Genomic DNA, 26326 nt, shown 5'->3' with positions numbered 1-26326 from the left:
TTTTGACTGTATGTCTGACAGCAATGTGTTTTGCTGCTCCTCTTCCTCCTGCTTGCACTTTGTCATTTTCTGCAACAAAAAAAAAAAGATCTGAACTCAAAATACCTCAATCAAAACCCAGTTTTCTAGCTGTTGACACATCACTCGGGCCCGGGCCAAAAAGCACAGTCCTTGCTGCGAGCGACACCACTAGCTCCGCCTCCGTCCTCTCTCTCTCTCGCCAACAGTGATTTGAGTGACAGAGTTGGAATTGACAGAAGTGGATGAGAAGTAATGTCGCTTTATAAGGTCTTCTCTGGCCGCGGGACGAGCGTGACGGGAGGAAGAAAGATCCTGACGCGCAACCAGAGAGACAAGGGCCCCGAGCTGACAATGTGGCCCTAATTTGAATGACAAGGTCTGCACATCAGCCCTCAAACCAGCCCGGGTCGGGTGGAGAGAGATGGAGGAGGAGGAGGCAATGAGAGGAATAAGAAGAGACAGAGCAAGGAGGAGGGAGAGGACATGCAGCGGTGTCCTTCCCTCAAACATGCTGGCCTTAATGGCACCGACAGCTCTGACATTTAACCACTGAATCATTTCTAGATAAGTGGACGTGGTAGTTTGTGGGGAGACTTGTGACTAAATATAAAGAGCTTTGCAAACGACGAGAAAACCAGAATGATAATGCAACGATCACAGGACATGGACAACATGTGTGATGGGTGACAGCACTTCAATTATTAAATGTATGAAAGAGAAAGAAGTTCATTGCTGGGCCTGTTGGGGGAATCTGTGCAGGGGATTTGACCCGATAGCGCTCTCTTATTAGCAACTACAGTTAAAGATTCAGGACCCAGAGAAACGCGGCTGAGATATCGGCCAGATGTGAGCTGAGCAGAACATAAAAATGTCAAAACTTCTCCAAGGAGCGAACAGACAAGGACCAGAACAAGGTTGTGTAACGGACACTGTTCAAGTCTCACAGTCAATAAGGTGAAACCTGTCAAAACACCTTTGTAATTCAAGAATGACAAATCATACTGAAGGTGATCGAGTTACTCAAATAACAAAAGAAGCACCTGGACTGGATGTGACGGCGTGGTGCGAATCTGCTTTTCCTCGTAATGTCAGAGAGATGTTCTTTCATCAGCGGAGGTGAAGGGAGGATGAATATTAGGTGGAGCCTAACATTATTATCACTCCATAACAATCATTTTAAACATGCAGTTTCATTTTAAACTACATGTTAAAAAGAGGAACATGAAAATAAACCGGCATCTGGAGCTGAAATCTAAAATCTTTTTAAATCAAGACGATGATGAACTGAGAAATTACACCAACGCACTTTATTTTTTAGCTCATTTATATTAATATTTGAACTTCTTAACAAAGGCAAATGTTTTGTTGCACTTTACTGTCTATGAGTGAAACGACTCAACAAAAATTTAATTAAATCCTGTTTTTAAAACCTTTTTATGCGATGAGCTGAAATGCACGCCTGTAATGATTTCATGATTAAATGCATCTTTACGGCTTCTGATCAAATATTCTCTCTCTCCTCAGGTGAGGACATTCCTGAGGAGAGAGAGGTGAGTCTCAGCCTGCAGGTGCAGACCGGCCTCCTCCGCCTGCCGTCTGCAGATATCACAGCGCGACGTGATCCGTTTACCTGCCGACTTAATGCTCACCTGCTCGGCGCCTCCGGCTCCGTGTGTGTGTGTGTGTGTGTGTGTGTGTGTGTGTGTGTGTGTATGTTGACTTCTTCGGTCTCCTCACAGGTGGAATGGCATCTCCCTCTTTATCGGCTGCCCTGCGATTACAGACACAGACACACACACACACACACACACACACACACACACAGAAAAAGATAGACTTTTACAACAAGTCTTCTAACAAACAATTTGCCGTGAACAAGAGAACACACACAAACACACTCGGGCCGATAACACGGGCTGGAAACACCGTGGCAGGTTGGAGTGCTGGAGGAAAAGGAAGTGAGGAAGACGTGAACGTGCACTAAAAACATGGATATAAAAGTCAATTCCGGTCTCAAACATGCATCCCTGTATAATTTCAATCCATTTTAATCTGTAAAAGTCTCTGAATCTGAAGAACGAGCGGCTTTAATCCCACTCGAGCTGCAACTGGATGCTTTCCTCTCCTCAAAGACTTCGGCTGAAGTGGATGCCGAGCGGCATATTATGTTGTATATTTTTTTGTTATTTCATCCTCAGGTCATCACGCACCACTGACAGATGCAGGCTGACATGTACAACCACACACACACACACACACACACACACACACACACACACACACACACACACACACACACACACACACACACACACACACACACACACACACACACACACACTTGAGCGGGGTCTGAGTCCAGCTGGAGGAGGTCTGCTGCCAAACCTGCAGGCAGGCTGACTGTATTCATATTCATCACACACACTGATTGGAACTGACGTGACACACACACACACACACACGCACACACACACACGCACGCACACAGATGAGTGAATCAATATTTCAAGGGCAAGCTGCTATCCTAAAACTATTAGGATGGTTTGTCTGCCCTGCTGCATTAGAACGTCTTTGACTGTTTTTTGTGGTATTTATCATCAAAAAATATACTTGTACTGTACATTTAACATATAAAAGGTGTGTGTGATGATGTCATGAGAGAGGAGCCGACTGGGGAGGAAGAGTGAGAAGTGAATAACAGCCAATCGGCCGGGAGAGCGACAGGAGCGAGAGAGATGGAGCGAGAGTGCCTCTCACACACATATACACACACACACACACACACACACACACACACACACACACACACACACACACACACGTAGCAGAGACTCCGCAGGGCGCCACATAATAACCTTCCTGGTCATTATTGTCGCCCGGCCGAACCGCTCTCTCCTTCTCCTTCCGTCTCCAACTCAATCATTGCCTCATCGTTTGCGGCGTGCTGTTCAATGTGAACATCAATACACGGATCCATTAGCGGCGTCCTTTTCCTCCCTGATTCACAAGCGCTTTAATAGCACGCGCGCACGCCGCACCTCGGCCGGCCGCTAACCGAGCCGGCTGATGGAGTGTGTCGTTAGCGCCACGTTGCTGTGAGGGCGCCAGCTAACCTGAAGCTACACGCTACGAGGATCAGACAGCTTTCTGTGAGCAATCCTAGAATTTGTTCTTTCAATTTCATTATTCTTTCTCACATCTAACTGCCGTGCTGTTCCGTTTTCACGCTACACTTCAAGATAAATGTTTTATCAGGACAAACATCACTGGATTTAATGTTCCAGCCTTTGATGGCGGCGCTCTTTTCCGGCCATTACTTGTGATTACCTGTAAAGTCTTCTTGTGAGGATTAAAACAGCCGATTGTCACTTTGTGAGAAAAGGAGATTCACGCTATAAAACCACCTCCTGAAACGCATGAATCCAACACCGGCACACAACCCTTCCCCTGGGTTTTGGTGGATTATTGTTGTGTGTTGACCTCAGTGCGGATACACACTGGAGGGAACATCCAGCCACACACATCATGAAGCACACAAACATGAACGTTCACTGGGATGAAAATCATTTAAACGTACTTTACAAAAGGCAAAAAATTAAATAAATCAACATAAAGAGTCCAAGAAGTGCATTAACACCTTGTTAACCTCAGTGTGACCTTCAGTCACTGTAACTATAGATGCAAATTAAATATGAGCAGTTTAATGAACATCATAATACACCTTGAACCGTCCAGAACAGAAGCACAATGAGAAAAAGATAAGACAAGAAGCGCAGACGCAGCGAGTGAAAGGGAGGGAAGCGTTCCCACAAAGCCGCCTCACACACACACTGTAATTTCAGCCCGCATGTTGTTTTTCTGGATAGAGGGCGAAGCCGGATGCTGGGAAGCCTGGGAGGGGCACTGGGAGGGGCACTGGGAGGGGCATGGGGGTAGAACACAGGGGTTTGTGGGAAATGTGGTGCGGCTGGTAAACGTGCAGATTGGTTTTGACTGATGGAAACATACAAATGAAGCAGTCTATGTGCACACACACACACACACACACACACACACACACACACACACACACACACACACTAGACAAGGCATGCATGACAGCAGACAATTAAAAATGAAAATTACATTGCATGAATTAAGATTTGTTCCAAAATGAGTCATCCACATTTCATAATAGACTCACTTTGCTGAGGTCCGTTTGTTTTTAGAGGTTAGAATACTGAATTTATTTATTTTATTATTTGTATTTAATTAGTAAAATTAGAGCATTTTAGAACACAAGTAGTCAAATTGTCTTTTTAATGACTCAGAGGACCAAACAGCAGCAGGTAATGAGCTTGTTTTCTCACATTTACACCGTTATTATCCCCGAACTCGGTGGTCTCTGACTCTTACCTCGTGTGTGGAGCAGAGCCGGGAGACCGCAGACAGACGCTCGGTGCCTCTGGGTGTGTGTGTGTGTGTGTGTGTGTGTGTCCTTCATGTCTGGACCTGGGCACAGAAAAAGAAAGCACAGGATGAAGTCAGGTGCTGTTTGGTGGAGCGTGTTATTACATCAACACGCGCTCCCACGGTGACGTGAACAAACATGATATGAACGATATTAGCAGCGATACGTTTGCACTTTCATGTCGCATCAGATCTATTCACACGAGACACAATTACTATTTAGATTCGAGGTGGTCTTGAGAAACAATGACAAGCAGCTGCCGTGTGTGTGTGTGTGTGTGTGTGTTTTAACAAACGATGCATGTGTAAGCAGGCAGAACACACTGAAGCCTCCAGAACAACCCATATGGACTCAGGCTCTGGAGACACTTTGCACTTGAAAATAAAACATTCAAGTGGTTGTGTGTTGCGATCGATGGCTCTTGTGTTACAGCTTATGTTTCACTAATGTGTGTTTCACGGGTTCACTTAACACAATAAGGAATTCCAGGATAAGGACAGGACCGACTGTAATGTGTTTCATGGGCTGGTGTGAGACGTTCCCACAGCACGTGGAGACAGGATGACGACAACATATTCAACTGGACGCCATTTAAATGAACCTACACTTGATTTACTGCAGTTTAACAAAGTATTTAGTGTAGAAACTCGTCTTCTGTCCAACTGGACGTCCAGTGCAGAGTTTCATAAGAGCCTCAGTGTGGAAGGAGGAAATTATGCTTTTTGAAAAGTTAACATTTGGCATTTCCTGATGCTATTCTTGTCTCCTTGAGAAGTAGAAAGGGAGAGAAAAGTCTATTTCAGTCAATTGTGTGAAAGTCTAAATATTAAAATGATTATTTTTTACATCAAACTTGAACATCTGCTTTAGGAAAGCTTGAAAATGATAAATGTTTCAATTAAAATGGGACATTATACAACATTATCTTTCAAAAATGAATACATACATAATTATAATAGTGTCACTGGTGATGTGCTATTGAATCACATGACTCCAACCTGCGTCCTCTGATGTTTTCTTTCATTCAAAAGCCATTCGGTGTCCTGTAGTGACTCATAATGAGTCCCACTGCGTTCACTGAGTGCTGCTCGTTCATCTGCAGTCAATCAGCACATTAAAGTTCCCTCGGAAGACATATTCATCGTTTAGCTGCTTTGACCGTTCAGGATTTCTTTGGGCACCCTGCTGAGTTTTTAAGATGTCCGTCGGAGTCTTTTAACTTCTTTGGTCCTCAGCAAACGACTGAACGGTGACATTTAGATGTATAACCGCTTCCGACTGAAGAGATCTAGACGTCTAAATGTTTTCATGCATGCTCCATCTGTCCTCACCAGCTCCGCTTTTGGTTTGTAAACAGAGTTTTAAAGCCTGAATGGGATCCAGGACCGTGCACATGATCATAACTCCACAGTTGTAATAAAATGGGCCTGAAAAGTCCCACAAATGAAAACATACACTTTGTAGTTGTGAAGTAAAACACACCACAAAAGGTCGCTGAAAGGTGGCTCGCCAACGCAGACGTGCCAGTGAAATATAGTTCCTCTGAATCCTCTCGGCCGCATCTACATTCATCAAGGAAGAACAATGAATGACCTCGGCCGGATGAAAAATTGCCTCAATTGTTCATTTTCACTTTGATGTGAAACGCAGGAAAGCTGACACACAGCGGAGGAGAAATGAAATGTATTATTTAACAACGGCTCATGTCTTCCTCAAAGTCGCTTCCACAGCGTTCACACAATGTGCTGCTCAGGTCTTTCCTTTGGAGACGTTTCCTTCCACTTCTGCTCTTTTGTTTCTTCCTACAGTTTCTTTCTCCACCTCTCGCATTGCTTCTCTCCAACCTCTCCATTCCTCCCTCATCCCTCTTTCTCTCCTCCAGTAATCAGACTTGCTGAACCCACAGAGGGCCCCTCAGTCATCACAGTGCCGGCACGGAGTCCCCAATTTATACTCATTAACAGATCCATGTGTTTCTCAGTACATTGAAGAAAGAAAAAAAACAGGACCACCCACATGTTTAGGCCCCTCAAAACATGAGGGCAACAATAAAACCTGTGTTCTCTTCGCCGGCTAAATGAGCCAATTCACAGGGATGAAAAGACGCTTCGCCGGGTGTTTCTGCGTTAACGAGAAGACGCCATTAATCAGGATCCAGTGTGTGGAAAGCCCTCGTTGCCGGATCGACTGGCCTTGTAGATTTTGCTCATTTTTTCGACAAAAGCACAAGTCTTTGTTTGTTTGTCGTTTGCTTGAGAAGTCATTGCGTGTCAAGTTGAACTGCAGAGCGCTGCGTCAGAAGAACGACGGAGCAGTTTGCCTCAAGTCGGACCAAACTGCTGCAAACGCCTCGTTTCTAGTTGCACGTGTGACGGTTTGCTCTCCTGATTGCTGTGTAGAGAATGCAGGGTCAAGAAAACAAACCCAACAAGAAATTGGCTCATTCTGTACTTGCGGTCGCGCGGCTCGATGGGCAAAAAAAAACAAAAAAAAAACGTTGCGAGAGTTAAGGGTTGAACCTCCATCGGGCCACCCAGAGCCGACCTGGAGGAGACGAGCAGACGTCTCGTAGTCGTCTGCTCTCTGTGGAAAACACACTGCAGCTTGGACCAGAGCTCTTTGGGCTGAATGAAGCATGCAGAGAGAAATATAGGAGTTTTTCCCCAACTCAATACTCAGATAAAAAGCAGCGTAACAGTTAAATGTCTGGGTGAAGGCTTCCAGATGAAGCGCCAGTTGAAAGTGGGTCCTGTGATGAAATGCAGAAGGCACCGACACACAGTTGTGTTCTTTGTAGAGTAAAGAAATAAGAAGTACGTGTATGTTACCTCTATGCATGTCAGGCATGTCTGCCGTTGATCAATGCAGACGTTGATTTAAATCTGCTGTGCCCAAACAACCGGGCAAGGAAACGAGCCACCATTGCATTTCTTTACCTATAATGTCTGAAAATACTACATGCACTGAATATATTCTGTGTTCTTATATATTTATATTGAAACGAGCACAGGCATGTCGAGCGAGACCACCCAGAGCAGCGGCCCAAACACCCTCCTGACGAAAAGAAAAAAGAATGCACTCGTCTTAATTATATCCATCCATGGGCGTGTCTTTCTGCCCAAAACAGACATCTGAGCCACCCACCCACCACAAACCTCACCGAGCCTCATGGAAAGAACCTTTTGGTGAAAACATTGACCCGAGACGGAAATAAACCTCTTCAGCTCTGTGAGGAGACTTTTACAATCTGTTTTTTATATTGTTTGGTTGGATTATCTCCTCCTGCACCCCCAAACGTTCTGATAGCTAAAAACAAATCGAGCAGGTGAATTGTTTATCGCATTAAAAGTCGAGGGATGAAACACCAATAACATCCAAACCTGCACAAAGCCAGGCGCCCGGATGAAAGAGAGGGAAAGACAATGCGTGACGCCGGCTCGCTGTAATAAAGTGGCGTCGGCTCCAGGGAGGAGGTTGTTGTGGCTGCGCCGCTCGTTTTTTATGATCTATAATTTTCAGCTGGCAGTGTGAGGGGGAAACCTATTGATGTCCAGAAAGAGACGAAGACACAGAGCGATGGTCCACGCAGGCTGTCCGACACGCAAATCCTCCCCGAGCTTCTGATGCTCGACTCACTTCTCTGTTTCAGTTTCAGGTAAAAACAACTGATGTTTAGCTGAAAAAGGGACCGAAAAAAAAAGACTAAACAAAGGAACGCCGGCACAGACGAGATCCTTTAAGATGGATGAGGCTAAAAATAAACACATTGGTCGTCACACCTCCTTCCTGCTGTTTTCAATACGCTATCCACCACAGATCAAAGGGGTTAATCGGCTTGTGTTGTGTTTCAGCGGCGTCGGTATCGAGGGCCATTTGTCCCGAGCGCTGAGGCTAACGACCTCGTGTCAACGCGCCGCGACGCCGCGAGGAAAGTTAAGTAACCTCGTCTGTTCTCAAGGGCCGAGCTAATGAGAACGAGTGAAAGAGAACGGGAGCTGGAGCCGCGGTCCATCATCTACTTAGGACGCAGACAGCTGTGGCACACACACACACACACACACACACACACACACGGGAACACTCCATGTGTAGTGTTTTATCATCAATTAGTCGATACCACATTAATTCGGGGACTTTTTACTGTAAACAACGAGTTTCATCATCAGCTCGTGCAGCTTCTTTGACCTCGTCTCCTCGCTTCACAACATTCTACCTGCACAATACAAGCAAGTACAATAAATACAATACAACACGAGTAGAAGCTCTCATTCCTCTGCATAACGGTTACTTATAATGTCATTTTATGGAAATAAACAAGCATTATTCTAACAATGCTATAAAACTAAGCTTAGAAAAACAACCTCTTGATCAAAAATGACAAAAATAAGTGAGCTACCGTGCTTTGGGTATCGTTAGCTTGACGTAGCATCGGCTACTTTAAGCTGCCGCCACATACGGAGGAACACAAATGCATTTTCAGAAGAGGTGTCGCCATGCTGAGTGAACGCTGCAGCGCTGCGATAGCAGCAGGGGGTCCGTCCTCTGGCACGCACACCAATATGTATGCATGTGCACAAAGAGAGCGGGTACAGGAATAAGTACCCTCCTGCACGCTGTGCATGTGTGTGTGTACGGTTGTGTGTGTACGGCTGTGTGTTTGTGTGTGTTGGTAAGACCTCCAATGGCAGACTAATGATAGGTCTTATCGACACCCAGCAGTGAATGCAGGCCTTTGTCTCCTCTCGGGACGCATTATGGAGAGCTTAGTGGGGGGGGGGCTGCCTTTGACTCCTTTCCTTTCTCTCACCCAGCGATAAAACCCGGCACCAGGAAAGGAAACCGCTCCGCCGCTGCTGTCGTTTGGCAGGAGGACACACACACAACACACCCGCCGTCTACACAAGCTGAAGTTTGGTGCACGGCTCATGAACTCAACATAAGTCACCGACAAAAGATTAAAATGAACACTGGAGTCGACATTTTGGAATGAAAAATAAAAAAATCACAATGCCTGAAATTACCATTAATTTTGCAGATACAGCACAGAGTGTGTGAAGGAGAGCAAAGCAGCCACAAAGTAGAAGTTTAAGATTACAGACTGCAATATCACAAGATATATAAATATGCAACAGCAGGTACATTATGGCATCTATGTGTTGGAAACGTTACGTCATTAGATATTAAATAGAGACGACTTTGTTCTTTTGAGCTCTTTCTTTCTTCTAAAAGTCTTGACATCTGGTTTGCGTTCATATAAAATATCTGGATGAAGTTAAAGGCTTTCATTTTTTGGCAAGGGACATTTTCTATCCACTATCTTTTATGATTTATGCTTTCAAATATTTCATAAGTCTGTCACAGTTTTTTAAATTTTGGTTTCTGTGCCGACCCGACGGCCGAGTTTGTGTGCGTGTTCATCAGACATGCAGTTTATGAAATGATAATATTTTCTAATGATGGAAAGCATTACTTTTTAAGTTTTTTAGAGTTCAGCATTTTGCTGCTCAGGGAAGTGAAGACGTTTCTCCGGCTGTTTACTGCTGAGTCAAACTGAAATAATCCCTCCCTCAACTGTGTTTTTTCTCCGCTCTGTTTCCAAGAGGTTATTGTCAGGAATAGGATAGAAGTATATTGCAATTTCCACTCTTCCGTCTTTGGATTTTCCCTTTATTCCCCTTTCAATCATTCCCTATTCCACTTTGCTTTCCAGCCAGAGAACTCTAAGGGGATCATTAAAGTGCAGCACCTCCTGCTCTCTTCACTCTCTCGACTTCCATCATGAGCAAAAGAACAATACAGAAATATTCCTACATAAATATTTCTCTCGAATCTAGACCTGTTAGAGAGGCCAGGTTGTGCAGCACTTTATAAAAACATCTATTGTTGCTCATCCCCACTTTCCATCTCCATCTTCCACAGTGACTTCCTCTTTGTGCTCGTTTCTCTGATGACTCTCACGTGGAAATCTTCTCCACCAACATGGCGTCCCCTTTTCTTGCAGATTCCTCCTCGTTCTGAAATCTGCTCTGCCCACTAAAGTCTTTTGCTGCTGCTCTTTTTCTCCATCCCCCTCATGCTCATCAGCCTTTCATCCATCCAGTCATCTTGATGCTGCCGTGGCTTCACACTCTCTGAAAGCTCTCCTTCTAATCTCTAATCCTCTGCTGGTTGGTGGGCGTCTTCGCCTGGATGGAGCAGCACTCTGCTGTTGCACGCTTTCCTTTGTGCGGACACAAACGTTACCGTTTTTCGACACTTGTCCATCAGGCTTTTTATTCTCCTCCTCCCCATAGTAAACCACCATCCATCATTATTTTGTGCGAGCGTGAAACTGACAATTCCTCGCTGTCCATCCGTCCTGCAGTGGATCAATACGAGGTGACGGAGTGACTCATTTGCTTGTCATTTTCCCCGTCTGACTTTTTTTTTTTTTTTCAAATAGGAAACTGTGACACGCCGTGGCTTCAGCCCCGCCTCCGTACGCACAAATGGACGCCTGAAGAGGAGCCGCGCCCGGAGTCCTGCGGCGCTTAAAGCAGCTTAGACGGACTCGGCTGCTCCTGAAAGACCTTCTTCCAGCAGTTCAGAGGGCAAACACACTGGAGGGGAGAAGAATACGCAGCGGCGTGTCTGAACACTCGCTTACAACATCCTGCGCCCTCTTCCGCTGCTTCTTCCCCAGACTGCGCTTGCATCATTTGACCCGTTGCAAACGCAACGGGGTTGTGAATCTCTACACAACTTGTGACTCCACTAATCCCCTTTTGGTTGATGTGTTGCACATCCATCAAACGAATGATGAAATATAAAAGAATGCTTTTTAAAAAAAGTTTAAACCCATTTTAATTCAAGCACAGCTTTGTCTTTTGGACATATTAGAATTGTAGAGAATCCTCATCATTAAAATGTATTACTTTTTGTATTAGACAAATTCCACAGAGGGTAGTTTTCCATTTTTAACGCATCCCTCCTCATCGCTTTCATCGTCCTCTCCTAATAAAATGGTGGAGTGTTTCTGGTGGCTGAGGACGGCAGAGCGATGCAGCGCCGAGCGACAGAGCCAGAGGGAGGTGAAGATGAGAGAAGAGACAGAAGATTGTTCGGCTCAGGCTTAAAGTGAGTGAGAGAGAGAGAAAGACAGAACAAAATGAAACTGAGAATGGAGTTGGACCAGAATGAGTTGATCTGAAATGAGTCGAGGTGAAGTGAAACCAGCTGAATTGAGTTTGCTCTGTCTCCTGCAGAACGTTGTTCTGAGCTGCACTTTGTGTTGTGAGTGATGGAAAAAAGGACATTTAGTATCGTGAGAGAAAAAGGTTCATAGCAGACAGATCTTCTGCAAGTTTCATGAACACTGAGCTCTAAATGTGCATCTTTGCATCCCCATGTTGCCTTTTGTTGTGTCCTGATAGTATTTAAATAAAGATTATTTAATTTATGGAATCTTTTACAGTTTTGTTTTTTTTCAGAAAAGAGGGAAGAACAAAAGATTTATGGAACCTACAATAACAATACTGCTCCAAAACCCAGAATGAGAAGACAACACACTGTAAATATATGATGTGTATGGAAGTAAAAAGAGGGAAAGAAGGAATGATCTTGTGCATGAAGCGCACTGGACCGCTGTCGCTGTCGTGACCTCCGGCTGGAGGATGAAGAGTCTCAAGAGAAGGAGGATGACGAGGACTGAGAAAAACATCGTTATCCTTTCACTCCTCGCGCCGTCTGTCTGTGATGGCATTCAGCTCGCTCTGAGAAGCAGCGACAGGGAAACCAATCAGGAGGCTTCGTCCTCAGCTTCACTTACGCTTCTCTTGAAGGAAATGTTTTTATTCATTTTTTACTACCTGCATCCACACAATGTGGGACTTTTTAAAGTTTAAAAAGATGCTGGAAGATCCTCCCAACAAGAAATCTTTGTTTTGACAAAGAGATTAACAGCGATGAAGAGGTTCATATTTAATATGTAAACCTCTTTTATCTTCAGTCTTTATGACCAAAGAAATACATCAAATTCAACAATTTTGAGGGTGTATTAAAATTGTTTTAGTTTAAATTGTTCCTTAATGCATGTTAACAAGTTAATGTTAAAACTAAAGATGTTTGGATTCTAAATTAAATGTATAAAACACCAAATTAAATTTAAAAAAATAATCAGCAAATTTGAGATTAGTGTTCAAAGAGAAAACATGTGGACGTGTCACGCTGAACACAACGTCCTGATAACATGAAAACAATCTACTATCAACCCACTTTGTGTAATTTCAGTATTTAGAAGAAACATAATCATATAAAACATGAATTATGTCAGAAGGATAATTGCTGGTTCCTCTTCAGCTCAGAGACACGAATGTGAAGACGGATGCTGCAGGTGAGTCCACCAGGAAGGTTTCCCTTCACAGGACGGCTGTGGCTTCATGCCAGACACACACACACACACACACACACACACACACACAAAGACAAACACAGATGCACTCAAACACACACACACGCACGCATGCAAACACCAAACCCACCCCAAGTACACAGCTGACTCAGACAGACAATCAGGTGGAAGGGCAACAAAGGACAGACGGACACACACACACACACACACACACACACACACACACACACACACACACACCTTACCTTTTTTAATCGCTGGTCTTTTCCTCGTTGGCTCTCCTCTCCTCTGTGGTCGGAGGCCGTCAGCGCTCGTATGATGTTTTTCTTCATGTGCGGCTCCTTCCATAGAAAAAGAAAAAAGACAAAACCATTACACAACTGCTGGTACCAGAACCACAAATCAGGAAATAACAAACACACAGAAACACTTCATTCACAGAGTCGAGCCTTCTGGGATTCTGGAGCCTCTAAAAATCACTTTTCTTTCACAACAGCTGACTCAGAAAGTAGAAAGAATGTTTGAAGAACATCAGCGAGGAGATAACACGTCGATGCAGTTCACGCTGTAAACAATTGCACAAACATTTAAAGTAAAGATGTGTTTTATTACGCTGCATTTCATCTCACGCGTCGGGCGACTGTTTTAAAAAACACTCAGTTGAAAACATGAGCGACGCCGAGCGTCAACAACCCGCGATGAGAGAGCACAGTGCTGACAGATTGCTCAATGCGAGGAGGACTGAGGTTCAAGGAGGGGTCAGGGAGCGCAGACGAGCAACCAGAGACCAACAGGAGGCCCTGCAGGAGGATGGCTCTGCTCCTTTACGGCGACATGACCGCCGTCCACCGTCCGCATGCCGGCTTGTTAGTGTGTTTATTTCAACGCTCAACTTTTGTTTGGTTTAGTTATCGTCCCGTTTGGAGAATGAATTCATCTCTGTGAGGCCGTACTGCTCCGTACATTGACAGGGTGTGTGTGTGTGTGTGTGTCTTACAGTGCACGGATACAATTGCTAACAGCTGTGACAGCATCCATTGCACACACACACACACACACACACACGCACACACACACACGCACACACACAGGCGCCTTTCGGCCCATCTCATTTGTAGCGTACAGCTGCACAGATAAAGCACGAGGGTTAAGCAAATATTGCACAATGGCCGAGAAACAATGAACCTCCCTCTCTCACACTAACTGCAGGATTGCTAAGTGTGTGTGTGTGTGTGTGTGTGTGTGTGTGTAAACGTGACTAGCACTGCCTGTCCTCTATATTACTGTGAGCAGAACAGACACCGCTGCTCCCCTCCCATTCATTTTAATCTCTATTCTTAATGATAAACCTTCTTGGTCTCGCTCCGCCTGCACCCCTCCACCCTCACACCCCTCCACCCTCGCGCCCCTCCACCCTCGCGCCCCTCCACCCTCACACCCCTCCACCCTCGCGCCCCTCCAGCCGGGTGTCAACCCTCCACAAAAACCCCAGCGAGCCAGAAACAGTGCTCCTTTGTTCCCCCCCCCTCCCCTCTTCTCTCTTCTTGCCCCCTCGGCCCGGACGATGCTGGTTGTCGAGGACGGAGGCATGCCTCGACAGGACCGCCAGGGGATGGATGGATGGAGAGGAGGAGGAGGAGTTTACAGTCCTTTTTCAGTCATTCCTTCGCTTCTCTTTTCCTTTTTTTGTGCATTCAGCATTACATGAGGGTCTTCTGAGGGCGTGTGCTGGAGGGACGACGCCCTCATTGAACCCGCCGACTCCGGCTGACTGAGACTTGAAGAAAAAAATTGTTTGCAGAGGACTATTTCTGGTTTTGGCCCACAGGGAGCTAATTATAAAAACAGCCAGGTCAAAATGAAGAGAAGCAAAATGTCTGAATCCGACTACAATGTGCGTGATGTTTCCAAAGGCGATTGGTAAAAATAAACTTAAAAAAAAAACGTACACAACTTTGTAATTTCCAAGTTTATGCAAAGGAAAGTCTGGACCTGCCCATTGAGGTCAGTCCAGACGTCGTTGGAGCCGTTTTGTTCTGGTGCCGCTGCAGCAGAACCAGCTCCCTAATAGCATGAATGCCGCTCTTGTAATGGCGCCTCGGGCACGTCTCATTTGGAAGTGAGGCAGACAGTAGAGCCTTGCCTTTTCCCCTTTGGCTAAAAAAACATGTGCACACACACACACGCACACACACACACACACACACGAACATCGTGGCAGCTCCAAGGCAATCGGATCATTAACCCCAACTAATCTAAAAACATAATGTTCAGAGAAAACGTCTGACCAGCTTACGCACACACACACACACACACACACACACACACACACACACACACACACAGCCAAGCCATGCTAATTAATTCTGTGTGTGTGTGTAAGTGTGATGTGTTGTCTTTGTAAGCTACGACACAGTGTGTGTGTGTGTGTCGGCGCTGCTGTGAGTGTCATGTCTCTCAGTGTGCATGTGTACACTCGCGTGTCATGGCTGCCTGTGTCTACAGAGTCTGCTGTGACAGACACACACAGAACATGATAGAGACGGTGAAAGAAATAAATAAAAGTGTGTGAGCGTGAGTGCTAATGTGTGTGTGCGTGCTGTGGATGCCAGTGATGCAGCGCACGGCCTTGATCTAGACTCCTGCCTCTCCCGGACGCCCCGCTGCGCCCGCTTCATCAATCAATAGGACGGATGAAGACAGACTCCCGCCGCGCCGCGAGGGGAAACCAACGGCGGCGGCGTGCGTTTCTTTCTGCGTGCGAGGACGCCGAACGCCCTCGGGGGGGAATGTGGCAGACGAGACGCAAAACCTTCAAGGCTTCCTGCCCACACAGAGATCATCCACACTAGATTTGCTTCCTTGTATCACCAGAAAAAAAGAAAAGTTAAGACTCCATTTCATAGCTGATTTGCATAGGCTTATATATTTAGCAGCGCGTTAACCTTAACCTCCCCCCGTCGCCTCAACGCCTCAACGAGGAAGACGCTTCTGTGGAAGCAAAATTAAATTAAATTCACCATTTTCTCATCCTTTGAGGACTATGTTGGAAGTGTTTCATATCTGCCAAAATCCCAGAGAGATTGAAACAGCTTTGGCGGCACAGTCTCGCTCGTCTATAATGTGAAACCGGGCTAAAAAAAGCACAAAAGCATATTTCTGTGGGTCAGAGGAGACTTTCACCCTGAACCCAGGAAAACACACAACTGTAATTACTTTCTCCCACACCCACAACACAGACACACACACTACTTAAAACAACCAGCTATAAAATATGTCTCAAGGGGTTATTTTCAAAAATCGTTAAGAAAATGGTTTTAATATACCTTCAGGCACAAATGAAGTGGAAAATACTTGAAGCTAAGAGAAACTTCCACAGGCAGCAGCTGCAGATATGTTCATTATTTGAAATATTTGATGTCAATTAAAAAGCTGAGACTCACAAAGCTGGAGGAGAAACAGCTGAAAGTCTGTAAGAGCTGGTGAAGCTGAAGTGTCTTCACTGGAGGTTTTTACTCATCTGCAAAGCAGCGCTACGCCTCTGGAGAGAGCAAATCATAACCAATTGTATGTTGAGATTAGTCATCGCGGTGTGTGTTTGCTCGTCAGAATAACCAGAGTTTGGCTACGAGTCTCAATATGACTCCTAAACCTCGACACATTTACAGTTTTGCTAACCTTTATGAAATACGCTGGCGAAGCTTTGAACGCGTTTCTATTACTAACATTCACAAAAACGACAGATTCTACTCGTGAAACATGGTTTCAAAGCACTTGAGTGCGTATTACATTCTATACATCGTTATTATGGAGGAATATGTCATGCTTCTAAGGACACTGCATTGGATTTGATACCTGATTTTCATAAAACTGTCTTTAAAGTGCAAAATGTAGACGCTAAATCCATTCAAGCATTTCAAGAGAAGTGATCAACATCAGCACGCTGAATGTCACCGTGCAGAAATAGAAGGAAGTTAGATTTGGGTTTATTTTGTTACTGGGAAGGAGGAATGTGTGCCATTTCCTGGTGCTCCGAATGGCCGAGGGACTTGAATGCAAAGCCACAGAAACCTTTTCCCCCACAGCGCAGAGCTGCTATCAGCCACTGGAGCTTTTCCCTCCTCCGTATGAAGCAAGACCGTTTTGTTTGTCTTCAATGTCACTTGTGATATTTGGCCGGGGCTCAGTGCCCTCTTTGTTGTCCATTGTGCGCAGATGAATGAATCTTTCTTTCAAATTTCATACAGAGATGCACTGTGTGAAACCATAGAGACGCTACGCAGCAGCAGGAACAGGCCTCCATATAGAGACTCACATGAAGTATTACGCCTTCATTTAAAGATACAATATCTTACACACATCAAGGCGTCATAGCGTTACTCTCTGCTGGTACGGTTATGTGTGAAGATGCTTTCAGCAGCTTTCACACACCAAGAACATTTGTGATATCAATGTCAGAACCGGCAGCAAACAGAGCCTCACTGTTCAAATTAGGAAAAAAAAAAAAAACAGTGTTAAAGAGTTTGATTGATTTCTCACGCTAGCAATCATAGATTAGCAGAGATGCTCGCTGCGGCTGCAAAGCATTCTGGTTCATTGATGCGTCTGCAAAGAAATGAGCATTGCTTCCTCTTCTGTAATGGATTTTTCTCTGCGTGACTGTTGAACATCGGTGCAAAATGGCAGCGCTTGTTTTGAGCGACTCATAGTGTACGACGTCATCAAACGTGCTTCTTCCCGTCCGTCCGCTTCTATTCTAAGAATATCTAATTTATGTCACACAAAAGTCATGGAAAGATAACAAATGTGACCACGGAATGCTTTTAAATAGTTCTCATCCGCATTAAATTACTCAAAATAAGCATGAATTATGCAACGACTACAAACACACAACTGTGCATTTGGAAAATTAAATGTTAAAAACAAGTTTCTTGAAAAAAGAAAAAAAAAGAGACATGAAATCCCGTGTCGGCGCTTAACCCGAGATGCCCTGATTGCGTCGCCGCATTGTGTGATTTGACATTGTGCCGACGCCCGACGCTCAGACAAAGAAGCCGGCGCAGGCCTCAAGGGGGCAGATGACAAACCCCGCTAAACCTCGGCCAGACATAATCCCCCTTCACCTCCCGCCAAACGCACCGCGGAGGGGGACGCATTCAGAACATATTAGGGAGGTGAAGGAGGCCAGGCGCTGAGGGACTCTCCCCACTCGGCCGTCCTAATCATCTGAGACGAGCTCTCCAGAGGCGGACCCCCGCCCACGCCCCCTCGCCTCCCACAAGCCTCACCCCACCCCCCAACGCATGACCCAGACACATCCAAGAGGGTTTACAAGAGCGGGCGGCCATGAAGTGGGAAAGCTGACAGAAATAAACCCTCCTCCTCCTCCTCCTCCCCCCCAGGGAGCTGTTGTTTAATTGTCCATCTTCTTGGTCCAAATTAAACAAGCTCGAGTGTATTCAAGTATCCATACAGACACACACCCCTCCCATTAGAAACATCCCGCTTTTAACAGACTGGCACGTTCCATAGAGCATGCCACTGATGCAGAGTGATGAGCGAGACCCCATTGTCTCGTTATATTGTCTTCAATTAGGCAGGAGATGATGGCAGACAATGAGAGAGGCATTTGTAATCATGAGCCTCCCAAACACATGCTGAGAAGCAGAACTTCATTATGCCCAATGGTCCCTCATCGACCATAAAGAACAGAATATGTGCATTTCGTTCTGAGGAAGTTTTCGAGCCGAAATGTTTTGGAAAGAAGTGAGTCACCAGGAAATACTGTGGGGGGGATCTGAACCGAAAACAACAGATATGGGGAGAGAGGACAATCTGCTTTTGTCTGCACTACAAATTAAAAGCAAGTCTCGACCTGAGGAATCGCTTTCATCCTCTCATCAGAGGTCCTGTGCACTTACCTGAACTCTCATCCACCCGGTATTAAAGCTCCAAAAGTCAGAATCAAGAGGGTTTTTTTTGTTCTTTTGAAATACATAAATACATTGGAAAGTGTGCAGCGAGCTGCTTTTCCAGGGTTGAATTCACAGAATAGTGAAGCCATGTCTTTTCATCTTCACCACGTAAATGTTGTACGAGCTCAGCGCTGAGAACAGAAGCTCTGGCGGCGCCGGCGCCGGCTCAGAGCCGTCTGTAGAAATTAGACTTCTTTAAGGAAGAGAAAGAAACTCGAGAGCGCATAATCTGCATTTACCTGGAGAGCGTTCAGCTGAGAAATGACTCTAACCCGACACCGTCGCCGGCTTTGTCGCTCACGCCGCCGTTTAAAAAGCACGCTCCGCTTCGGCTTTGATGGAACTATCCGACCGGACAAAAACAGCTTTCATAAAATTGTGCAAAATCATTTCTTTCAACTGGGATTGCGGTGCTTTTGTTCCACCGTTTGACCCCCCCTCCCTCACACACACACACACACACACACACACTCTCCTCTTTCCTCCCTCCTGACGGCACAAAGAGCTAATCGGAGACGAACACTCGCAGCAGCTCTGACACTTTGTCAAACCACAACCGGGGTGATTTTATTTTCTTTAAATCGTGTCAGCGAAGCACGAGGTGAACGCCGTCATCCATGGAGGACAACAGTATTTTCTCCTCGCTGCGGGGATTAAATGTGACGCTCCCCTTTTACCTTCAGCGCTTCTTCCATGTGCACAGTATCAGAGCGCCACCAGATAGGCGCAAACAAGTTTTGGTTTTCCCCGTTTTGCAGATGGAGTCGGTCAGCGGTGGGTGCCAGGCGGAGGGATATCCGTCAAGTGGAGCCGCCCGGGGGCCAAACGACCTTTCCTGCAAGGCCCCCGCCGCCTTATCTGATTCCAGCAGATGTGGAGGGACGATGGCCGTGCCAGCCGCAGCCTTTGATTTGTTTTAAGTACATCCCTTTGCTTACACACCGCTTTATTGATTGCCAACAGACCTCATAGGGATTCTCCGCGAAAAAGAGCGCTTTGAGAATGCAACATTTGCAATATGATCTTCCAGATGAAGATGGCAGAAAAGGTGGACGGACACTAAACCTCCTCTGGCCTCCAGCGACGTCCACGGGGGATTCTTCTGGATCGCCCGTCAAGTCCGTCGTCGCCTGAAGCGCAGATCATTCCCTCTGTTGCTGACTTTATTTTTCATGTGGAGGGTACAGAATAGAAAACACACATCCAACAACAATATCTAAGGCTGGTGACCTCAGATGTGTAGTTAAATTTGACCTCATCCACCTCGACATCCACCGGTTTAGTCATTAGCAATCGGAGTGAACCAAATTAAACGCTTTCTCCAAAAGCAGTCGGGTCGATTGCTGTGTTTCTACAGGACCGTTCCGCATCATTGATCTGCACTTGATTGCTGATTGTTTTGGCCCACAGGCTGAACGCTGGACCGGCCTCTGCGGCCCGACACGACTCTCTGTGTTGAACAGCAGCGCAGCGCGGGCAGCATCTGCCTCGTCACTCCACCCAGATGGCAGCAGAAAGTATGCAAATTGCTTCATTAACCTTAAAGTGCTTAAACCGGTGGGCCGTGCAAAGGGCTCGCTCCATGGCTTTTATTTTTTATTTTATTAACGCCCGTTAACGGCGTCGGGAAACTTCCCCTCGTCGCCGGCGGCGGTTTACTGTGGAGTTATCAAATACTGTAGTAATTATACATGACATCCCTCTGATTAACGCTCTGTGATTACTGCGCCGCGTCAGATCATCTTCCTCTCCCCCCTCCATTGAAGACAGGCATCCATCTTCTTGGCGACGGAATATTTCAGAGGAAGAAAAAGAAAAGAGGCCTCGTGTTAGCGACGCATCAGGACGATGTGACGGCATGAAGGAAAGGAAGCAAGGGGAGGAAATATGGAGAAGATCCCCACTTTCATTCAACACCCCCCCTTGCAGAGTGTGGAAAATGAGCTTTCAGTGTGTGTGTGTGTGTGTGTGTGTGTGTGTGTGTGTGTGTGTGTGTGTGTGTGTGTGTGTGTGAGCTGCCAGCAGTGAGGACTTGCACCTGGAGCAGGGAGTAGCATGCGAGGGGTCAAGGGTCACATGGTGGGCTCAACAGGATTCTCCATCTTCCTAAAAAGGCCAGACAGCCACAACGTCGGCCTTTCACACACTCCTTCCTTCCCTTCTCTCCTTCACCTCCTTTCTCCTCTGTGAAGGCGCAGTAATCCATAATCCACTCAACTATCGGCGGCTCAATTATCCCTCCCGTTCAGCCATTTTCTCCACCTCGGATGGAGATTCAAAAACAATTAACCTCTTCACGGCTGGGGACTTTTCCCAGGAAAAGGGCACGGTGGTAATTGAATGACTCCGTCGTTTACATTCCTGCCCACGGAGTCGCTCCTTCACGCATAAATCTGGTTACCGTAAATCCTAATCTGTGGCTTTGTGATTGTCCAATGTCATTATCGTCGACGTGGTATTATCACGCCGTGGAGACAGTATTTTACTTCCAGCCGGGTTTAACAGGACAATTTGTGAATGTTTACATAACACCCTGCTGACCTACTTAAACCGTAATAGATTAACATCATGTTGACGGATTAGTGATTTAGAAAATGATGCCTCTGTCGAAGCTAAAATAATAGTTTCTCATTCTAATCTCAGCACCCTGCAAACCCGGCACAACTGGACGGTTTCACACCGAGTGTCTGTCAGCGATGGCGCATCCCCCCACATCCTCCGCCTTCAATAAAATGTTGTCTTCTCCCCCTTCGGTATGGAGGGGCCTCCTATTCATCTCAGGTAGAAAAGCCTCAAAGTGTAGGAGGGAAGAACAGCTTGTTGCACCCTTTGAGCGGTTTATTACTTCCCCCTCCAAAGTGTGGTGGCAGAGGAAGAGAAATCCACAATCTCCTTGATGCCATTATGATACACAGAAAACACACAAAAACAAAGCGGCGGGATTTTGTTTGGAGCTCCGTGCAAATTTGAGAACACTTGTTCTTCAAAATATTATATCTGAGGAGATTACGTGGTCGACGGCTACAAAGAGAGCGCAGCTGCTCGGGGATAATCTGCTCACAAACAAGTTTATAAAAAACGGACATAGTTGACAAAAACAACTCCTCCGTGATGAGCCTCTTTCCACGAGAACAGAAAAACATAACGTGTTTATTGTCGTTCAGATTTTCTCTGTCGTGAAGCAAAGACGTCAAACAAAGACTCCAACCGGCCATTTTCCATAAAGCCAGCTAGCTTCTTATCTGGCTAACCCAGCAGCAGCTCCATGATGTAATCCCCGACCAACACGCGTCGAGAAAACAGTCTTGAAGACAAATACGTCAATCAGAAAAAAGAAATCTACACATCAAAGCATTTCAACCACTTCTAATTATTTATTTCTATTTCATTTTGCTCCATTTCAGAAGCCACGCCGGCGCTGACGCCCACCGTCAGAGCCGAGGCAGACAGCATGAAACCCTCCAGGACCGCGGAAACGCAATGCAGGGATTATATTTAATGTTTATTTTTTTAAAGCGCAAAATATTCATAAATAATGGAATATTCATTTTGTCGACCCCAATTCTTTTGAAATCCGAGACTAAAAACTTAAGAGGGAAAAGATAAAAAAAAAAAATAATCTGAACAACGATATAGTCTTCGGATGATTTATGTAATTATTTATAATTAAAAAAAGAGCCGAGTAGCATCGCACAACATCAGATACACAAACAAAACCGAAAACATGAAATAACCACACGCACAATGGCCATACCTAAAGTCTTGCAGAGGCTCGCCAGAGCCGCAAAACTGAAATCTCACTCTCGCACGCACACACACACACACACACACTCACGCACACACACACACACACACACACACACACACACACACAGACGAAGTCTTTGATGTTTCCTCATGGGTGTGTGTATTGCAGCTGTGTGAGTCACCCACACTCCATCCGAGATCCACACAGGCTGCACAGTAGCAGTGGCGATGAAACTGCAACTCACACACACACACACACACACACACACGCACAAACACACACAACATAGTGTGTCTTGATTCAGGATAGAGAGAGGAGAAAGAGGCACGGGCAGTGCCAGCCAGGCCGGCATGCGTTAAAAAAAAAAACAGAGAAGAAGAAGAAGAAGAAGAAGAAGAAGAAGAAGAAGAAGAAGAAGAAGAAGAAAAGCTCAAACAACTGGCTGAGCACCAGACGGCCGGGAACTTCTCTTGATCATTATGTCTAGCCTTCAGGTGTCTGGGGTCGGCCGACTGTAGGTGGTAGTTAGGTTGGGGAGCTGGGTGGGGGGGGGGGGGTAGATAACACAACAAAGAGGGAATAAGAGGGCTGCCTGCGTACCACCAGCATCAAGGGAAGGAGGGAGCGACACGAGGAAAGACGAAGGGTTATAAAAATTTCATAAGACAGTCCTTTCTTTGCCGAAGTGACTTTCTGTATCGTTTTCTCTTCTTTCTTTTTTGTGTTGTCGTCAGCTCCCCTCCCTCCTGGCTGCTCCAGAGCGCCGCCTCACAGGGCAGACAGACTTTATAGGTCCTAATTAAAGCCATCTGAAGCCTTTCAAGACATCAAATGGCTCGGCCCCCCCCGCTCTTTCCCCTCTGATTGCGCAGAAATCAGAGGAAATCAGAGGGCACAGGTTGCTTTGCCTCGAAAATGTACACATTTTTTCAACGCCCCCCTTTTCCTCCTCCGATGACACCACGGCCTCCTGACGTCCAGAGAACAAGAGGCTTCAGTGACCTCCATGAGTCTAATTCACTGTAATTGGAAATCAAAATTATTTCTGAGGGGGAACCCACCCCATAACATGTCAGTCCTTCATCTGAGCTTTTATCTAAGTGTCAACTTTGTGAAGGTTTTTTTTTTTCTTCTTAAAAAAAAATTAAATAAAAACATTTATTTTCGTGACATTCGTCACAAAATTGGAGATCCTTCCTCATCCTGTCAGGCGGGTTGAATTGAAGTGCAGCCCTGTGTTAGTGCGCTTCAAGTACTCCATTTTCTCCCCCCTCCTCCTCCTCCTCCTCTTCCTCCCCTAATTGTGCTCATTGAGCCGTTTGGACCGGTTGAACAGCCTCCTGGCTGATGGGGTCAGCGGGTTTCCGTGTGCTTTTTATCTATATTCCACGCTATGGCGCGGCGCGTAGACACACACACACACACACACACACACACACACACACACACACACACACACACACACACACACACACACACACACACACACACACACACACACACACACACACACACACACACACACACACACACACACACACACACACACACACACACACATCCACAATGAGAACATTCACCGAGACGCACAAAGAATGTCGAGCAGGACAAAATGAACTCCGGACAGCAGTCAGCATCAAGTGAGTTCAAACACGTCCGCTGCTAGAAGTCTCTGCACCGTGTTCAATGTTTAATTCGTCTTTGAGTGTCAGATTAATAAAACATGACAGAGAGGAAAGCACTCGGCGCAAAAGTGACACATGCAAGTCCACTATAAATAAGACTACGCACATGTAACTACTAGTTTATGGAATGGCAGTAATACGACTAGAAGAGAGGGAAATACATATAAAACCGCGGTACTTACGATTTATTTTAATAACTTCTGGGCGTTATTGTCTCGGATCTTCGGTCGTTTGGGCGCGGGGGGAAAAGTCTGTCCTTCCGGCGAAGGGGACGCTGTGCCACGGACAGGATGAGCACCTCCATCTGACGGCGGTGAAGTTCGCGTAAGAGAAACACCGCGTTCCTTCTGCGGAGGACCGGGCACGTCCGGTTCCGCCGGTGTCAAGTCTTCATGTGACGCCTGAACTCGCCGGGATTGAGATCTGAGAGGAGAGGGAGCGCGCAGAGAGGCGTCATGTGAGCGCGGGAGAGGCGCGCCCATTGGCCAGCCGCGCGCGCGGATAACGAGGCTGCGCGGCGCGCCATTGGCCGAGCGCGGGAGCGCAGGCGCCTCCTCACTCGGCTGTGCGCAAAAATGTGAGTGCGCCGCACTGTTCATAATTTTTTGCAGCCAGAGGGGGTGGGGTGGGGTGTGTGTGTGTGTGTGTGTGTGTGTGTGTGCGTGCGTGTGTGTGTGTGTGTGTGTGTGTGTGTGAGGGGGGGAATAAGTAACAACGAGTTACACAGAGGGCAGTGGAGGGTTATGCAAGCACTCTGCCTCTTCTCTAAAAAAAGAAAAGAGGTTTGCTGCAAATGTCTGCTGGGTCTCATCAACTTTTGAGTGACATGAACTTGAAGATGTGGGCACTGCCATGTGCATTAGGCATCATTTAATCTGTGTGACAAAGGGGACAACGCGTAAAACCAGCAGTATCCAGCCATCAACGGGCAGTTTGATACACGGACCAGATGCTAATAATCTTTCAGTCAGTCGACCTTTATGATAAAATTCATATTCAAGAGTTTTTTCAGTGGTTTGATGTTTCACAAACAACAGATATTGTTCTGGTTCCACAGAACAGACGTAACGCTGCGATGGCATACATGAGATAACAAGAATAGAGCCAAATCATGTCATTTTTGTCGTGTTTGATTTGTCGCATCGTCCTCTTGGATCATTTTTATTTTGTAAATATTGACCGAATACAGACGGATGAGGATTCGAAGCATTTAAATGATACTCAGTATAGCAACCATCAAGGTTTAAATGTAAGGAATAATGTCACTTTCACCAGCTGACGATAAAAAAAAGAAGTGGAAATTCAACACATTGACAGAGAAATGACACAACATTCATCTTCTATTTCTAAATGTTGTGGTGCTTTCTGTATTATAAGACTTAACACAACCAGTCCAATACATGTTTGACACGTTTCAAAACTATTTAATTGTTCAGGAAACAAGAAGCTGTGAAAGGAAAAGGAGGTTAAGATTCCTTTATTGATATGAATAGAAAACAAAGGGATCTGATGTGTTTTACATCTTCCCTCGTTCATCCTTCCACGCTGATTTCCTACACTGGACTTCCCAGAGGGCAACGACACACAACTTCCTCTCTGTGGTTCTCCGGCGCGGCGGCAGAGGAACCCGAGGTTCTGCATGGGTGGGAAATAGAGCGCATGTAATCTGGAGCGCGCGTCTTCCCCCGCTCGGGCTGCGGCATTAAATCAATATTCCGCAAAGCTTTCTCTTGTTTCCTACATTCACTTGACTGCTGCCGTGATGCGCCGCGAGGGGCGAGCAGCCGCTCCCTGATTTTTGTGGCACTTGCCTCCCTCCTTCTCCTTCTCCCTCTCCTCCTTCCTCCTCCCTCCTCCTCCTCCTTCACTTCACTTCACGGCAGACACCCTCATTCGGATGGCTCCGAGGCGATGCGCCCATCCCGTTTGTCTCATGCGTTAACGGGAGGCGGCAGGAATGAGGCGACGCGTTATCTCGACACAAAACATTATCTCCGCCTCGCTCCTCCAACACCGTGAAACAATGATTATTAACCGCTCGAGGAGCGCGTTCTGGGC

At 46.1% G+C, this 26326-nt stretch overlaps 1 long non-coding RNA gene across 1 annotated transcript; it reads right to left on the bottom strand.

Moving 5' to 3' along the window:
- Positions 1–1259: 1259 nt before the first annotated feature.
- Positions 1260–24654, bottom strand: LOC137793649 (uncharacterized). The gene is made up of 4 exons (XR_011078233.1): positions 24451–24654; positions 13106–13201; positions 4417–4512; positions 1260–1792 (listed from the first exon to the last, which is right to left on the bottom strand). It is a non-coding gene; the product is annotated as an uncharacterized lncRNA (long non-coding RNA).
- Positions 24655–26326: the final 1672 nt, after the last annotated feature.

The sequence above is a fragment of the Clinocottus analis genome, unplaced genomic scaffold (genome assembly GCF_023055335.1).
Source record: "Clinocottus analis isolate CAN_PGR_092001 unplaced genomic scaffold, fCliAna1.0.p SCAF_23, whole genome shotgun sequence".
Lineage (NCBI taxonomy): Eukaryota > Metazoa > Chordata > Actinopteri > Perciformes > Cottidae > Clinocottus > Clinocottus analis.
Note: the sequence above shows the minus strand (reverse complement) of the source record. Positions and strands in the feature narration are given on the sequence as shown.